Source organism: Panicum virgatum, chromosome 6N (assembly GCF_016808335.1).
Source record: "Panicum virgatum strain AP13 chromosome 6N, P.virgatum_v5, whole genome shotgun sequence".
NCBI lineage: Eukaryota > Viridiplantae > Streptophyta > Magnoliopsida > Poales > Poaceae > Panicum > Panicum virgatum.
The window spans coordinates 30,205,226-30,224,420 of record NC_053150.1 but is presented as its reverse complement, the minus strand read 5'-3'; positions in this window follow the sequence as shown (position 1 = coordinate 30,224,420).

The following is a 19,195-nucleotide window of genomic DNA, read 5'->3' as shown; positions in this document are numbered from 1 at the left end:
TAACCTAGTTTTCGTGTTCTAGCTCTGTTTTAGGTGTTCTTTATGTCCACACGATCGTTGTAACGCGTAGAATAGTTCTAGCCTAGTTTTGTTCACTGTTTTTATGTATTGTTGTACTGTTTCTTAGTGTTAGCCTTTATTTGCATGTATGTTTATGTTGTTGCCTTGTTTTTGGCCATGTGTTCGTGAGTAGACGTTGATCCTTCGGAGGAGCACCAGTACCCGGAGCAGCCACCATCTTCAGAGCAGTTTGAGCAGCAGGAGAACTTTGAGGAAGGCAAGTATAACATGAACACCACCTATCACTTTTAAATACATTTTCATACTGCATTTTAATACTGTATGCCTATAAGGACTTTCCTAGCCACTTTATATCCTTTATATATATCCCTTGGGTTGCATTTTGGTTAGTTGTGCTAGGTTGCTGCGCTATAACACGCTTGGTAATTTTTAATTAATTTGATTAATGGTATATGCAACTTAATTCTGAGAGTGGCCCGTTTGAGGGGCTCACGTCTCGTTAAAAATTGGTTTGTCTAGAAACTTGGTTTAGGGGGCTCGCACTGTGTTTTGTGCTAGCTACTCTCCATGAGGACTGTACATCATTAGAGCGACAACCTGGGACAACCGCATAACCACAAGGCTGGAATGGGACGGTCTTGGCGTAATAATTAGGTCTTTTTGGTTTGGAGTAACTTACTTGTGGGGCAGGGGAGGTAAGCTACTATGGCCTTCGTACTGAGTGGCCTCGTCTATGCTTCTGTGTCTTAACGCCCGCTAGACCTGCTCCATAGTCGCCGATCCACCCTTGCAGTTACTCCTTACCAATGAGATTCTTTGTAAAGGCCTCGTAGTGTGCTTGCTAGCCATCTCACCTAAGGAAGTGTGATGAACAACTAGCGTAGCCCACGACTTGTAGGTAAAGATGTACAACCTCTGCAGAGTGTAAAACTGGTATACTAGCCGTGCTCACGGTCATGAGCGCCCCGGATCCTCCTTTTGATTAGTGGGGTTACCTTGATGGTTTCGGTTTGGTTCTCAGTAGTATCATAATTTAATTTTGATTAATTACTATGTAACTGGGTTATGGTAAATCATCAACTTGTAGTAATTAGCTTTAGTAAAATTTTGCCAAGATTAAAAGCTAATGCAGTTAAGTCAGTCAACCTTAGAGCCTCATAGTTTGTGTTATACTTGTTGAGTACAAGTTGTGTACTCACAGTTGCCTCCTGTACTCTTTTTCCTCTTGTCCTTTTTGGGATACTCTACTGCTGTTCAGTTCCTGCCGACGCGAGGGAGTTCACCCAGAGGTACCTGGAGTACGAGGACTTCTAGGCGTTCGTCTCCCAGTCGACGTCCCTGTGGTGCCCAGCTTCCGAGAGTTTTTTGTATATGTATTTACGCTTCCGCTGTATCAGACAATTTTGTCATTCATGTAATAAATAACATTCGTACTCGCTTTATTATAACTTTGTACGTGATATGTGCTGTGATATATTGTTCATTCTGTTGTATATACGTGTGACTTGATCCTGGCACGTATATGATTGCTCGGTTTATGTCCTTTTATAAACCGGGTGTTATAGAGTGGTATCAGAGCTATATCGACTGTAGGACGAAAGCCTAGATAGAACTGGACGAGTTTTAGGTCTTCTTTTCTCTAGCCTTGTCTGCTGAAACTATTTTGCTATTATATTCCTTGAAATTCCAAGATTTTTACTCGTCTTGCCTTGATTCCTCTCTATAGAATTAGTTTCCGTAGATTTTGACCAGAAGTAAGTCGACTGACCATCATAGGTGTAAGCCAAATGACCCCTTTATAATAGCCCGATAGAACGTTCTGCGACACATTGTGTTAGTTGAGATGTGTGTTAAACTCGACTAAAGAATGAACTTTTGAATGCTTGTTATTATGCAAATGTTTGATTTGGATTTTTGGTTGATTGCATAGCTTAGTAGTTAAAATTTGTTTAATGAAAATCAGTTTTAAGTTAAAGTTAATTAATTAATAAAGTGAGTTAGAACGTTGGGGTTAAAACCATGCACTCTATCCTGTCTACTTTATCATGTCTAAGTCTTCCTTGCAGAAAGATATCATATCCGTCTGAAATTATTTCTGCAATATCTTTGCTCATACATCCTTTGTTCAAATCAGATGGTGAACACCAGGAGCACCGGTTCCGGTTCTGGCCAGCAGCAGGGGCAGAACAACCAAGGTACCGGGATGCCGATGCCTCCACCCTTGAATCCGGAGCAGTTCTTCCAGCTCCAGATGCAGATGATGGCCACCCTGAACAACACCGTTCAGGCACTATTGCATGTCCACGCTCAGCCGCCGCCTCCGCCTCCACCACAGCAGCCCCACGACAGGCGTGCGGAGTTTCTGAGGGGTCACCCGCCGACGTTCTCCCACACGTCTGACCCACTCTAGGCGGATGACTGGCTCCGTGCAATGGAGCGTCAGTTGGACATCGCCCAGTGTGATGATTGGGAGCGTGTCTTGTACGCAGCAGGACAGCTGCGTGGGGCAGCTTTGGACTGGTGGGAGTCCCACCGAGTTCAGGACCGCGAGGCTTTCACCTGGATCCAGTTCCGGGAGCGGTTCCGTAGCCACAACGTCCCCGCGGGCGTTATGAAGACGAAGAAGAAGGAGTTCCTTGCACTTAAGCAGGTAAACTCAGATATAATCTTTCAGCATTTCCTTTTGAGCTAGTATCCCCCTTGTTCTATCTTTCTGAAGCATGAGCTAATCATTCATCATACATCTATCCTTTTCACTTCAGGAAACTATGACTGTCACGGAGTATCGTGATCGTTTCCTTCAACTCGCTCACCGCGCCCTTGCCGAGGTCGCGGATGACCGCGACAAGCAGGAGCACTTCATGGAGGGTCTCGAGGACTACATCCAGTACGCGCTGCTCAACCTCCGCTTCGACGACTTCAACCATCTGGTTGACAGCGCGCTCAACATGGAGAGCAAGCACCGGGAGATGGAGGATAAGAAGAGGAAGATCACTCCAGTTGCTTTCGGCAGCAACACCCGTCCTCGCCTCCAGCCGCCCCAGCAGTACCAGTAGCAGTAGCAGTACTGGCTGCCTCAGCAGTACCAGCAGCGGCCGCAACAATACCCGCCTCGACAGCAGCAGCAGGCAGGTCAGGGCCCGAGGTTACCGGCACCTCTGCCACGTGCTGCTCCACCAGCTCCGCCAGCACCTCAGGCTCCACGGCAGGCAGCTCCTCCTGCCGGACAGCAGGCTCCAGCACTTCCTCGCGCATGCTATCACTGCGGCCAGCCGGGGCACTATGCCAACTCTTGCCCCCGGAAGGCGCAGGCGGGACAGCAGGGGCGCCCAGCTCAGCCCAGGGCGCCAGCATAGGGTCGGGTGAACCACATGATGGCCGAGTCAGCGGCCGAGGCTCCTAATGTGGTTATTGGTACGTTCATGGTCAACTCCCACCCCGCTACAGTGCTTTTCGATACCGGTGCTACTCATTCTGTCATTTCCAAGTCATTTGCCGAGAAGCATGGTATACCAGTTTCTTGTATGAGGACAGCTATGGTAGTTACCTCACCTGGTGGCCAGATACATACATGTTCTATATGCTCCAGAGTTAGTATTATCATAAGGGGGGTAGAGTTCCCCACTGGTTTGATCGTCATTGATTCCTCGGGGATAGATGTGATTTTGGTCATGGAGACCCTTACCAGATGGGGAGTCCGTATTGATTGTGCTTAGCGGACAGTTCACTTGTCAGCATCAGATGCCAAGAGGTGACAGTCAGTGCTACAGAGAATTCTGGATATCTTCATCAGATGGAGGCTCGACCCACGGATGGTATTCGCATGATGTCTGAATTCCCGGATATCTTTCCGGATGATTTGCCAGGTATGCCGCCTGAACGCGACATTGAGTTTTCTATTGATCTCTTGCTTGGCACAGCTCCTATTGCAAAGCGGCCCTATCGCATGGCACCTATAGAGCATGAGGAAGCTAAGAAGACCATTGATGAGTTGCTAGCCAAGGGCTATATTCGTCGCAGCTTTTCTCCTTGGGCTTTTCCATTGTTGCTAGTAGATAAGAAGGATGGCTCGAAGAGAATGTGTGTCCATTATCGGGAGCTGAATGCAGTTACCATTAAGAACAAGCATCCACTGCCCTGTATTGAGGATCTGTTTGATCTGCTTCGAGGTGCTCGTGTATTCTCGAAGATTGATCTGCGTTCGGGTTATTTTCAGTTGAGAGATTCGTCCTGAGGATATTCCGAAGACGGCATTCACTTGCAAGTACGGGCTGTATGAGTACACAGTCATGTCTTTCGGCCTGACTAATGCCCCGGCTTTCTTCATGCACCTGATGAACATGGTTTTCATGGATTATCTGGATGTCTTCGTGGTGATATTCATTGATGATATTCTGATCTTTTCCAAGTCAGAGGCAGAGCATGAAGTTCATCTGAAGCTAGTGCTGCAGAGATTGAGGGAGCATCAGCTGTATGCAAAGTTCAGCAAGTGCGAGTTCTGGATTGATGAGGTTCCATTGCTCGGTCATATCATCTCCAAGGGAGGTATTGCAGTTGATCCGAGCAAGGTGAAGGATGTGCTCGTGTGGGAGACACCGCAGACGGTGAAGGAAGTCCGGTCATTCTTGGACTTAGCAGGATATTATCGGAGGTTCATTGAGAATTTCTCCAAGATCGCGAAGCCTTTGACTTCTTTGCTAGAGAAGAATGCATCATTCATATGGACTGATGAGCGTCAGATGGCATTTGATGAGCTGAAGAAGAGGTTGACTACGGCGCCAGTCCTTACTCTGCCAGACTAGAGCAAGAGGTTCATGGTGTACTGTGATGCTTCGAAGGATGGTCTTGGTTGTGTTCTGATGCAGGAGGGCAGAGCTTCACGGCAGTTACGTCGGCATGAGCTGAACTATCCCACTCATGATCTTGAGTAGACGCAGTTGTGCATGCTCTGAAGATTTGGAGGCATTACTTGTATGGGCAGCAGTGTGATATCTACACTGATCACAAGAGCCTCAAGTATATTTTCACGCAGAGTGAGCTGAACATGCAGCAGAGGAGATGGTTAGAGCTGGTCAAGGATTATGACCTGATGATTCACTATCATCTGGGTAAGGCCAATGTTGTGGCAGATGCTCTGAGCAGAAGAAGCTATGTCAACATGGCCGTTGCTTTCCAGATGCCCCCAGGGTTATGCGAGGAGTTTGAGCAGTTGAGTCTGGGTTTCTTGCATCATACTTCGAGTGCAGCATTCGAGGCAGAGCCCACTCTAGAGGCCGAGATCCGGCAGCATCAGAAGGAAGATGAGAAGCTGCAAGAGATTCGTGAGTTGCTCAAGAAATGCAAGGCTCCTCATTTCAGAGAGGATGACCAGGGTACCTGTAACACACGGTTTATAAAAGGACATAAACCGAGCAATCATATACGTCCCAGCATCAAGTCACACGTATATACAACAGAATGAACAGTATATCATAGCACATATCACGAAAAAGACATAATAAAGCGAATACAATTTTATTTATTACATTAATGACAAAATGTCTGATACAGAGTAAGCGGAAGTGTAATACATAAACGATAACCCTCGACGGAAGCTGAGCAGGGCGCCACAGGGACGTCGACTGGGAGACGAACGCTTAGAAGTCCTGGTAGTCCTGGTAGCGCTGAGCGAACTCCCTCGCGTCGGCAGGAACTGAGCAGCAATAGAGTATCCCCAAGAGGAAAAAGAGTAGAGTAGGCAAGAGTGAGTACGCAACTTGTACTCAACAAGAATAACACAAACTATGAGGCTCTAAAGTTGGCTGACTGACTGCATAAGCTTTTAAGTCTTGGCAAAATTTTATTAAAGCTAATTACTACAAGTTGGTGAATTACCATAAACCCAGTTACATAGTAATTAATCAAAATTTATTTAAGAACTACTGAGAACCAAACCGAACCAAGCCACCCGGGGAAACCTGCCTCGTCAAAGGAAGATAACCCCACTAATCAAAAGGAGGATCTGGGCCGCTCATGACCGTGAGCACGGCAAGTATACCAGTTTTACACTCTGCAGAGGTTGCACATCTTTACCCACAAGTCGTGAGCTACGCTAGTTGTTCATCACACTTCCTTAGGTGAGATGACTAGCAAACTCACTACGAGGCCGTTACAAATGACACGTTGGTAAGGTGTAACCGCTAAGGAATCAGGCTCCGCAACGATGGTAACCACCTCAAGGGGTACGCAGACCAAGCCTCGTAGCCTGGGCACCATTGAAGCTCACTACCCCTCCTGCCCCGTCGGTAAGTTAGTCCCGAACCAAAATGACCTAATGAGTAAGCCAAGACCGTCCCATTCCAGTCTTGTGGTAGCGCTGTTGTCCCAGGTTGTCGATCTATGAACCGGTCCTTATGGAGAGTGGCCAACAAAGCACTAAGCACCGTGCTGGCCCCCTAAACCATGTTTATAGCAAAAACCAATTTTTAACGAGACGTGAGCCACTCAAGCCACACAAAGGGCCACTCTAAGAATTAAGTTGCATATACCATTAATCAAATTAATTAAAAAGGACCAAGTGTGTTATAGCGCGGCACCTAGCACAACTAACCAAAATGCAACCCAAAGGATATATATAAAGGATATAAAGTGGCTAGGAAAGTCCTTATAGACATACAGTATTAAAATGCAGTATGAAAAGGTATTTAAAAGTGATAGGTTGTTCATGTTATACTTGCCTTCCTCATACTGCTCCTGCTGCTGCTCAAACTGGTCGGAAGATGGCTGCTCTGAGTACTAGTACTGGGGCTCCTCAGATGGATCAACGTCTACTCACGAACACATGGCCAAAAACAAGACACATAATAAGCATACAAGCCAAACACTAACCAAAAGCTAAGAAACAGTACATCAATACAAAGAAACAGCACACTAAACTAGTCTAAAACTATTCTACGCGTTACAACGATCACGTGGACATAAAGAACGCCTAAAACGGAGCTAAAACGCAAAATCTAGGCCAAAAACAAGTTCTAGGGACCTATTTGTAAGAAAACTGGAGTTCCAGGGGGTTTCTGGGCAAAACCGAGGACTAAAATGTAATTAAACTAAAACTCTGGGGTCTAACTCGCAAAAAGGCAAGGGCTGGACGGCGGGTTCGAATACTGGAAAGCGCAGGGGCCTCAGTGCTAAAAACTGGGCCTCAGTGCAAATAGTTTTACACTACTATGGACTGCGGGTTGAATATAGGATAGATCAGGATCTCTTTAGCAAAAATTACAGGCCGAAGAGGTATCTTCAGATCTGATCCATTGGATCGAGATCTGAGGGCTCTGATTCGATGGGATCTAAATCTAATCATGGCCATCGGTCTTGGATCGGGTGGCTGAGAGGATTTGCGCGCGGGAGCGGGGGCGGAACACCGCCGGAGCTCTGCTCCGCAACGGGGGGGGGGGGGGGTCGCCGGGGTTGGCCAAACCGGCACCCCAGGGGTCAATCCGACCCGGCTCTGGGTCTAGGATGGACTACGCGCCATGAGTAGTCCACCTGGGGTCTTTTCAGGCCTCGGGGTGGTCCGCGGAGGCGCATGCCGCGATGGCGGTGCTCTCCGGCGTGCCATTTTCTGGTGCTTGGGGTGCTCTACGGGCTACGCTATCAGGTCAAAAAGGGAGAGCGGGCGGAGGAGGTCCTCACCGAGACTCGAGTTGGCCGGAGAGGTCGCGCAACGTGATTGTCGGCGAGCTCGGCGGCGGCTGGCCGGGCGGAGCTCGTGGTCCGGTTGATAGAGAACGTCTCCGGCTCCTGGATTCCGAGGATCGACGCGGAGCGACCCTGTGGGAGTGCTGTGGGGGTCAGGAAGGGCTAGAAAAGCACCGGTGGTGAGAAATTAAGACGGCGGCACTTCTCACCTGAGTTAAGGTCCGGTGTGATTCCGGCGCTGCAGGGATCTAGGCCGAGCGTGGAGGCTCCAGGGAGCTTCACGGCGTCGAGGCAAAGGCTCTACGTGGCTCCGGTGGGGTTGGGGTGCGGCGGAGTGGTGTGGCGTCGGCGGCGCAGGGGGCTCTGCAAGGCGGAGCAGGGCGAGCGGCGTGCTAGGGTTCTGGGGTCACGCAGCGCGTGGGATGGGGAGCAGAGGGGAGGCACGGGGCTCCTATTTGTAGGGCGGCTGGGTGCCTTGGTGTGCGTGCCCGAGATTGGAAAGCCGACGAGATCCTCGGCAAGGATCACAGCGCTCGGTTGCGGGAGGGGGAAGACGAGTCTGACAGTGGGGCCGCTCGGTCAGACAGAGGGAGGGCGACACTGCGGTGGGTGAACGGCGCCGACTGATGGGCCCGCCCTATCATTCGCACGGCGTGAGCGCGGGCTGAGGGGGAGAGCGGTCTGTGTGCTGGGCTGGCCGAGCGGGAAAGGAGGAGGGATCGGGCTGGACTGGCGCGCGCGTGGGAAGGAAGGCTGCGCCGCAGGGGCTGGTCTGCTGGGCCAGGGAGAGAGGAGCTGGGCCTAGCGCTGGGCCGCGCGGCTTCGGTTGGAAAGGGAGCAGGCCGGGCTGCAACAGGTTTTGGGCTGGGTTTCTTGTTTTGGTTTTTCTTTCTTTCTAATTCTAATCCAAACTCAAGCTAAAAGAATTCAAATAAATTTGAATTCAAACTCTAACCAAACAACAAAAGAAAAGATGCTCTAGCATGAATGCAACAACAAAGTTTAACCTATGATAAAATTTTAATTACTTGAGGAACAAAATTGGATTAAATGCAAACTAAGCAAATTAAATCCTAGAAAATTAAATAAAGCCAATTAAATTAATTATTAAATGCTGAAAATTAAATTAGGGTGTTACAGACCCTACCCCCTTATAGGAATCTCGTCCTCGAGATTCAGCTGGGCTGGCTAGCAAAGAGATTTGGATATGTCTTCCTTAGCTCATCTTCTCGCTCCCATGTAGCCTCAGCTTCACTGTGGTGACTCCATTGAACTCTGCACATCTTGATGCGCTTGTTCCGAGTAACCCTTTCTGATGTCTCCAAAATCTTCACCGGATGCTCAGTATAAGTCAGATCTTCCTGCACATCTACTCCATCCAATGGTGCCTGCTCCTCGGGTACTCGTAGACACTTCTTCAGCTGAGATATATGGAAGACATCGTGAACTCCAGAGAGACTGGTAGGCAACTCCAAGCGATAAGCAACTTCGCCTTTCCTCATTAGCACCTTGAATGAACCAACATACCGAGGTGCTAACTTCCCCTTGACATTAAACCTGCGGATTCCTCTCATCGGAGACACCTTCAGGTATACATGATCACCAACACTGAAAGTCAGGTCTCTACGTTTGCCATCTGCATAGCTCTTTTGCCTACTCTGTGCAATCCTCAGATTTTCCCGCACAGCTTGTACCATCTGCTCTGCATCTTCTATAATGTCAGGGCCAAAGAGCTGCTTCTCAGCAATCTGATCCCAATAGAGAGGAGTCCTGCACTTTCTGCCATACAATGCCTCAAAGGGGGACTTCTTCAAACTGGCCTGGTAGCTGTTGTTGTATGAAAACTCAGCATATGACAGGCACTTATCCCAACTAGTACCGTACTGAATGGCACAAGCTCTCAGCATATCTTCCAACACTTGGTTGGTTCTCTCTGTCTGCCCATCTGTCTGAGGATGATAAGCCGTACTGAAGCGCGGCTTTGTATCCAACGAATCATGGAGCTGCTCCCAGAACCATGAAGTGAACTGAGATCCTCTGTCTGATATAATCTTCTTGGGCACACCATGCAAGCAGACAATCCGAGAGATGTACAACTCTGCAAGTCTAGCACTGGAGTAAGTAGTGTTCACTGGAATGAAGTGGGCAACCTTCGTCAGATGATCCACTACTACCCATATGGAGTTGTACCCTTTCTGAGTACGAGGCAATCCAACAATGAAGTCCATAGTGATCTCCTCCTATTTCCACTCTGGAATCTTCAAAGGCTGTAACAGACCTGCTGGCCTCTGATGCTCAGCCTTGACACGCTGACAGGTGTCACAGATAGCCACGTACTCTGCCACTGAACGCTTCATCCCATACCACCAGAAACGTTCCTTGAGATCATAATACATCTTCGTGCTGCCCGGATGAATAGAATAAGTTGTATCATGAGCCTCACTCAGAATCAACTTCCGGAGATCCTTCACATCTGGCACACAGATCCGGTTCTTGTACCACAAGGTACCCTGATTATCCTTCTGAAATGATGAGCCTTGCCTTTCTTTAGCAACTCACGAATCTCCTGCAGCTTCTCATCTTCTTTCTGATGCTGCCTGATCTCTGCCTCTAGAGTGGGTACTGCCTCGAATGCTGCACTCGAAGTATGATGCAAGAAACCCAAACTCAACTGCTCAAACTCCTCACATAACTCCTGAGGCATCTGGAAAGCAACGGCCATGTTGACATTAGCTTCTTCTGCTCAGAGCATCTCCACAACATTGGCCTTACTTGGATGATAGTGAATCTCCAGGTCATAATCCTTGACCAACTCTAACCATCTCCTCTGCCGCATGTTCAGCTCATTCTACGTTAAAATATATTTGAGGCTCTTGTGATCAGTGTAGATATCACACTGCTGCCATACAAGTAATGCCTCCAAATCTTCAGAGCATGCACGACTGCGGCTAACTCAAGATCATGAGTGGGATAGTTCAGCTCATGCCGACGTAACTGCCGTGAAGCATAAGCAATCACTCTGCCCTCCTGCATCAGAACACAACCAAGACCATCCTTCGAAGCATCACAGTACACCGTGAACCTCTTGCTCTGGTCTGGCAGAGTAAGGACTGGCGCCGTAGTAAGCCTCTTTTTCAACTCATCAAAGGCCATCTGACGCTCATCAGTCCATATAAATGCCGCATTCTTCTCTAGCAAGGAAGTCAAAGGCTTCGCAATCTTGGAGAAATTCTCAATGAACCTCCGATAATATCCTGCTAAGCCCAAGAATGACCGGACTTCCTTCACCGTCTGCGGTGTCTCCCACTCGAGCACATCCTTCACCTTGCTCGGATCAACTGCAATACCTCCCTTGGAGATGACATGACTGAGGAATGGAACCTCGTCAATCCAGAACTCGCACTTGCTGAACTTAGCATACAGCTGATGTTCTCTCAATCTCTGCAACACGAGCCTCAGATGCTCTTCATGCTCTTCCCCTGTCTTGGAGAAGATCAGAATATCATCAATGAAGATCACCATGAAGACATCCAGATAATCCATGAAAACCATGTTCATCAGATGTATGAAGAAAGCCGGGGCATTAGTCAAGCCGAAGGACATGACCGTGTACTCATATAGCCCGTACTTGCAAGTGAATGCCGTCTTCGGAATATCCCCAGGACGGATCCTCAGCTGAAAATAACCCAAACGCAGATCAATCTTCGAGAATATACGAGCACCTCGAAGCAGATCGAAGAGATCCTCAATACGGGGCAGTGGATGTTTGTTCTTAATGGTAACTGCATTCAGCTCCCCATAATCGACACACATTCTCTTCGAGCCATCCTTCTTATCTACTAGCAACAATGGAAAAGCTCAAGGAGAGAAGCTGCGACAGATATAGCCCTTGGCTAGCAACTCATCAATAGTCTTCTTGACTTCCTCATGCTCTGATACCACTCTGTAACACCCGGTTTATAAAAGGACATAAACCGAGCAATCATATACGTGCCAGGATCAAGTCACACGTATATACAACATAATGAATAGTATATCACAGCACATATCACAAAAAAGACATAATAAAGCGAATACGAATGTTATTTATTACATTAATGACAAAATGTCTGATACAGAGTAAGCGGAAGCGTAATACATAAACGATAACTCTCGTCGGAAGCTGAGCAGGGTGCCACAGGGACGTCGACTGGGAGATGAACTCCTAGAAGTCCTCGTAGTCCTGGTAGCACTGAGCGAACTCCCTCGCTGTCGGCAGGAACTGAGCAGCAGTAGAGTATCCCCAAGAGGAAAAAGAGTAGAGTAGGCAAGAATGAGTACGCAACTTGTACTCAACAAGTATAACACAAACTATGAGGCTCTAAGGTTGGCTGACTGACTGTATAAGCTTTTAAGTCTTGGCAAAATTTTATTAAAGCTAATTACTACAAGTTGGTGAATTACCATAAACCCTGTTACATAGTAATTAATCAAAATTTATTTAAGAACTACTGAGAACCAAACCGAACCAAGCGACCCAGGGAAACCTGCCTCGTCAAAGGAAGATAACCCCACTAATCAAAAGGAGGATCTGGGCCGCTCATGACCGTGAGCACGGACTAGTATACCAGTTTTACACTCTGCAGAGGTTGCACATCTTTACCCACAAGTCGTGAGCTACGCTAGTTGTTCATCACACTTCCTTAGGTGAGATGACTAGCAAACTCACTATGAGGCCGTTACAAAGGATACGTTGGTAAGGTGTAACCGCTAAGGAATCAGGCTCCGCAACGATGGTAACCACCTCGAGGGGTACGCAGACCAAGCCTCGTAGCCTGGGCACCATTGAATCTCACCACACCTCCTGCCCCATCGGTAAGTTACTCCTGAACCAAAATGACCTAATTAGTAAGCCAAGACCGTCCCATTCCAGTCTTGTGGTAGCGCTATTGTCCCAGGTTGTCGCTCTATGAACCAGTCCTTGTGGAGAGTGGCCAACCAAGCACTAAGGACCGTGCTGGACCCCCTAAACCATGTTTCTAACAAAAACCAATTTTTAACGAGACGTGAGCCACTCAAGCCACACAGAGGGCCACTCTCAGAATTAAGTTGCATATACCATTAATCAAATTAATTAAAAAGGACCAAGTGTTTTATAGCGCGGCACCTAAGCACAACTAACCAAAATGCAACCCAAAGGATATATATAAAGGATATAAAGTGGCTAGGAAAGTCCTTATAGGCATACAGTATTAAAATGCAGTATGAAAAGGTATTTAAAAGTAATAGGTTGTTCATGTTATAGTTGCCTTCCTCATACTGCTCCTGCTGCTGCTCAAACTTGTCGGAAGGCGGCTGCTCCGAGTACTGGTACTGGGGCTCCTCAGATGGATCAACGTCTACTTACGAACACATGGCCAAAAACAAGACACACAATAAGCATACAAGCCAAACACTAACCAAAAGCTAAGAAACAGTACATCAATACATAGAAGTAGCACACTAAACTAGTCTAAAACTATTCTACGCGTTACAACGATCGCGTGGACATAAAGAATGCCTAAAACGGGGCTAAAACGCAAAATCTAGGCCAAAAACAAGTTCCAGGGACCTATTTGTAAGAAAACTAGAGTTCCAGGTGGTTTCTAGGCAAAACCGAGGACTAAAACATAATTAAACTAAAACTCTGGGGTCTAACTCACAAAAAGGCAGGGGCTGGATGGCGGGTTCGAATACTAGAAAGCGCAGGGGCCTAAGTGCTAAAAACTGGGCCTCAGTGCAACTAGTTTTACACTACTATGGACTGCTGGGTTGAATATAGGATAGATCAGGATCTCTTTAGCAAAAATTACAGGCCGAAGAGGTATCTTCAGATCTGATCCATTGGATCAAGATCTGAGGGCTCTGATTCGATGGGATCTAAATCTAATCATGGCCGTCGGTCTTGGATCGGGTGGCTGAGAGGATTTGCGCGCTGGAGCGGGGGCGGAACACCGCCGGAGCTCTGCTCCGCGGCGGGGGGGGGGGGGGGGGTCGCCGGGGTTGGCCAAACCGGCACCCCAGGGGTCAATCCGACCCGGCTCTGGGTCTAGGATGGACTACGCGCCATGAGTAGTCCACCTGGGGTCTTTTCAGGCCTCGGGGTGGTCCGCGGAGGCGCATGCCGCGACGGCGGTGGGTCGGCACGGCGGTGCTCTCCGGTGTGCCATTTTCTGGTGCCTGGGGTGCTCTACGGGCTACGCTATCAGGTCAAAATGGGAGAGCGGGCAGAGGAGGTCCTCACCGAGGCTCGAGTTGGCCGAAGAGGTCACGCAGCGTGATTGTCGGCGAGCTCGGCGGCGGCTGGCCGGGCGGAGCTCGTGGTTCGGTTGATGGAGAACGTCTCCGGCTCCTGGATTCCGAGGATCGACGTAGAGCGGCCCTGTGGGAGTGCTGCGGGCGTCAGGAAGGGCTAGAAAAGCACCGGTGGCGAGAAATTGAGACGGCGGCACTTCTCACCCGAGTTGAGGTCCGGCGTGATTCCGGCGCTGCAGGTGGCTCCGGTGGGGTTGGGGTGCGGCGGAGTGGTGTGGCGTCGGCAGCGCAGGGGGCTCTGCAAGGTTGAGCAAGGCGAGCGGCGTGCTAGGGTTCTGGGGTCGCGCAGCGCATGGGATGGGGAGCAGAGGGGAGGCACGGTGCTCCTATTTGTAGGGCGGCTGGGTGCCTTGGCGTGCGCGCCCGAGATTGGAAAGCCGATGAGATCATCGGCGAGGATCACGGCACTCGGTTGCGGGAGGGGGGAAGACGATTCTGACAGTGGGGCCGCTCGGTCAGAGAGAGGGAGGGCGACGCTGCGGTGGGTGAACGGCGCCGACGGATGGGCCCGCCCTGTCATTCGCACGGCGTGAGCGCGGGCTGAGGGGGAGAGCGGGCTGTGTGCTGGGCTGGCTGAGTGGGAAAGGAGGAGGGATCGGGCTAGACTGGCGCGCGCGTGGGAAGGATGGCTGGGCCGCAGGGGCTGGTCTGCTGGGCCAGGGAGAGAGGAGCTGGGCCTAGCGCTGGGCCGCGCGACTTGGGTTGGAAAGGGAGCAGGCCAGGCTGCAACAGGTTTTGGGCTGGGTTTCTTGTTTTGGTTTTTCTTTCTTTCTAATTCTAATCCAAACTCAAGCTAAAAGAATTCAAATAAATTTGAATTCAAACTCTAACCAAACAACAAAAGAAAAGATGCTCCAGCATGAATGCAACAACAAAGTTTAACCTATGATAAAATTTTAATTACTTGAGGAACAAAATTGGATTAAATGCAAACTAAGCAAATTAAATCCTAGAAAATTAAATAAAGCCAATTAAATTTATTATTAAATGCTGAAAATTAAATTAGGGTGTTACAGTACCTTGTGGTACAAGAACAGGATTTGTGTGCCAGAGGGGAATGATCTCAGGAAGTTGATTCTGAGTGAGGCTCATGATACGGCTTACTCAATTCATCCGAGCAGTACTAAGATGTAATATCATCTTAAGGAATGTTTCTGGTGGCCCAGGATGAAGCGTTCAGTCGCCGAGTATGTGGCCATCTGCGACACATGTCAGCGTGTGAAGGCAGAGCATCAGAGGCCAGCCGGTTTGTTGCAGCCGTTGAAGATTACCGAGTGGAAATGGGAGGAGATCACATTGGATTTCATAGTGGGATTGCCTTGTACTCAGCAGGGGTAGAACTCTATATGGGTAGTAGTGGACCGTTTGACGAAGGTTCCTCACTTCATTCCGGTGAACACTACTTACTCCGGTGCTAGACTTGCAGAGTTATATATCTCCCAGATTGTCTGTTTGCATGGTGTGCCCAAGTTGATCATATCTGATAGAGGATCACAGTTCACTTTCACGGTTATGGGAGCATCTCCATGATTCGCTGGATACGAAGCTACGCTTCAGTACTGCCTATCATCCTCAGACAGATGGGCAGACAGAGAGAACCAACCAATTGTTGGAGGATATGCTGAGAGCTTGTGCTATTCAGTATGGTACCAGTTGGGATAAGTGCTTGTTGTATGCTGAGTTTTCCTACAACAACAGCTACTAGGCCAGTCTGAAGAAGTCCCCGTTTGAGGCATTGTATGGCAGAAAGTGCAGGACTCCTCTTTATTGGGATCAGATTGGTGAGAAGCAGCTCTTTGGCCCTGACATTATAGAAGATGCAGAGCAGATGGTACAGGCTGTGCGGGAGAATCTGAGGATTGCATAGAGTAGGCAAAAGAGCTATGCAGATGGCAAACAGAGGGACCTGACCTTCAAGGTGAACGATTATGTGTACTTGAAGGTGTCACCAATGCGGGGAATCCGCAGGTTTAATATAAAAGGGAAATTAGCACCAAGGTACATTGGTCCATTCAGGGTGCTGGAGAGGAAAGGCGAAGTTGCTTATCGCCTAGAGTTGCCCACTGATCTCTCTGGAGTGCATGATGTCTTCCACATTTCTCAGTTGAAGAAGTGTCTACGAGTACCTGAGGAGCAGGCACCACTGGATGGGTTAGATGTGTAGGAAGATCTGACCTATATTGAGCATCCGGTGAAGATTCTGGAGACATCAGAGAGGGTTACACGGAACAAGCGCATCAAGATGTGCAGAGTTCAGTGGAGTCATCACAGCGAAGCTGAGGCTACATGGGAGTGAGAAGATGATCTGAAGAAGACATATCCAGATCTCTTTGCTAGCCAGTCCAGCTGAATCTCGGGGATGAGATTCCTATAAGGGGGTAGGGTTTGTAACACCCTAATTTAAATTTCAGCATTTAATTGTAAATTTAATTGGCTTTATTTTTTTTAAGGTTTATATGCTTAGTCTTGCATTTAATCTAATTTTTGTTTGACAAGGAATTAAAATTTTTCTAGGATAAATATGTTTGTGCATTCATGCTGGTGCATAGTTTGATTTGATTGAGTATGGTTTGAATTCAAATTCAAATAGGTTTAGTTTGGTTTGAAATAAGAAATAGAAAAGGAAATAGGAAAGGAAGAAAACCCTGAAACCAACCCAAACCGGCCCAAACCCCAGCCCAGCCCGCCTCCTCCTCCTCTCCCTCTCTTCCCGGGCCTGCTCCCACACGCCGGCCCACCTCTCCCGAGTCCCCCGCGCTCGGCCCAGCGAGCCGCACGGCCCGCTCCACCCACACGCCACTCGCGCATCGCCCGCTTCTCCTCCCCCGTCCCGCTGCCACACCGGGCCCGCTTGTCCGAGCCTCCCTCCACAGCCCGCGCGCGCGCCTCCGACCGATCTTCCCTGGTCCCACCTGCCAGCACCACACTGCGCTCTCACCAGCACCCTCGCTGACAGCCCCGGCCCACCTGGCAGCTTCTTCTTCCCCCAGCGCAACGTCCGCGCTATCACGCCGAGATCCCTGGCGAGCTTTCCATCCAGGGCGCGCACACCAAGGATGGTCCGCCGCCCTAAAAATACCGCCCGCGCCCCTCTGTACCTCATCCTCCGTGCCAGCGCCACCCCAAACCCTAGCTCGCCGCGCCCGCACCACTCCGCCGCGCAGAGTCCTCTGCGCCGCCACGGCCACGCCGCTCTACCGCACCGGAGCCCCGGCCAAGCCGCGCAGCAGCACCGCCTTGATGCCCAGAGTCTCACCGAGCGCGTGTTCCCCGAGTCCAGCCACGCCCGCGCCGGAATTTTCCCGGACCCCGCCGTCGCAGGTGAGATCGGATTCAGGAAATTTCTCGCCGCGGGGGACTCCTGTGCTTCACTGACCCCTGGACCACCTTCACAGCGCCACCACGCACCGACCCGTGGAGACCAGGACCCTAGAGAAGCCCGCAGCGACCTGCCCCCGTGCGCAGCGCCGTCTGCCGCTGCTCCCCATCGACGTCAACCTCCCTGCACGGCCTTCCTGCTCGATTCGAGCCTCGGTGAGCTACACCCAGACCTCCTCTCCCTTTTGCGCAAGTTCTCGTAGGCCATAGCGCCCTTTAGGTGCCCGAACGTGCACGCCGGCGAGTTCGCCGCCGCAGCGCCGCCTCCACCTCTGCGCGCTCCGTTCCGCCCGCTGCAACCCCGCGCAGATGCACTGGGTAGATTACCCATGCCGCGCACATGCTCCTCAGCCAAGCCTCCCCTCGGTTTGATCACCGAAGCACCAAATTCGGTGAATTCCGGTGATGCACCGCCGCGGAGCCGTGCTCCGGCGACCCGCGCCGCCGCCGTCGACCCCGTTCCACCTGAACCGCACGACCTGTGTTGGATGCCCACGATTAGATCTAGGATTCATCATATCTAAGCCACCAGATTGTGATTCAACGGCCCTGATCCGAAGATACCCCTTTGGCCTGGCGTTTTGTTAAAGAGCCCCCCAGCTTTCTTGTTTTCAACCCGCGGTCCAGTTAGTTCAAAACTAATTCAATCCAGACCCTGTTTTATTCACTTAAGCCCTTGAGTTTTCCCAGTTTTGAACCCGCCATCCAACCCCTGCATTTTTACACGCTGACCCCCAGATCTATAGTTTAATTACGTATAGGTCCCTGGTTTTTGCAGAAAACCCCTGGAAAGTTAGTTTTTCTTGCAGAAAAGCCCCTAGATCTTGTTTTAAGCCTAGTTTTCGCGTTCTAGCTCCGTTTTAGGTGTTCTTTATGTCCACGCGATCGCTGTAATGCGTAGAATAGTTCTAGCTTAGTTTTGTTTGCTATTTTTATGTATTGTTGTACTGTTTCTTAGTGTTAGCCTTTGTTTGCATGTATGTTTATGTTGTTGCCTTGTTTTTGGCCATGTGTTCGTGAGTAGACGTTGATCCTTCGGAGGAGCACCAGTACCCGGAGCAGCCACCATCTTTAGAGCAATTTGAGCAGGAGGAGAACTTTGAGGAAGGCAAGTATAACATGAACAACATCTATCACATTTAAATACATTTTCATACTGCATTTTAATATTGTATGCCTGTAAGGACTTTCCTAGCCACTTTATATCCTTTATATATATATCCCTTGGGTTGCATTTTGGTTAGTTGTGCTAGGTTGCTGCGCTATAACATGCTTGGACCTTTTTAATTAATTTGATTAATGGTATATGCAACTTAATTCTGGGAGTGGCCCGTTTGAGGGGCTCACGTCTCGTTAAAAATTGGTTTTCCTAGAAACTTGGTTTAGGGGGCTCGCACTGTGTTTTGTGCTAGCTACTCTCCATAAGGACTGTACGTCATTAGAGCGACAGCCTAGGACAACCGCGCAACCACAAGACTGGAATGAGACGGTCTTGGCGTAATAATTAGGTCTTTTTGGTTTGGAGTAACTTACCTGTGGGGCAGAGGAGGTAAGCTTCTATGGCCCTCGTACTGAGTGGCCTCGTCTGTGCTTCTGTGTCTTGACACCCAATAGACCTGCTCCATAGTCACCGATCCACCCTCGCGGTTACTCCTTACCAACGAGATTCTTTGTAAAGGCCTCGTAGTGTGCTTGCCAGCCATCTCACCTAAGGAAGTGTGATGAATAACTAGCGTAGCCCACGACTTGTGGGTAAAGATGTGCAACCTCTGCAGAGTGTAAAACT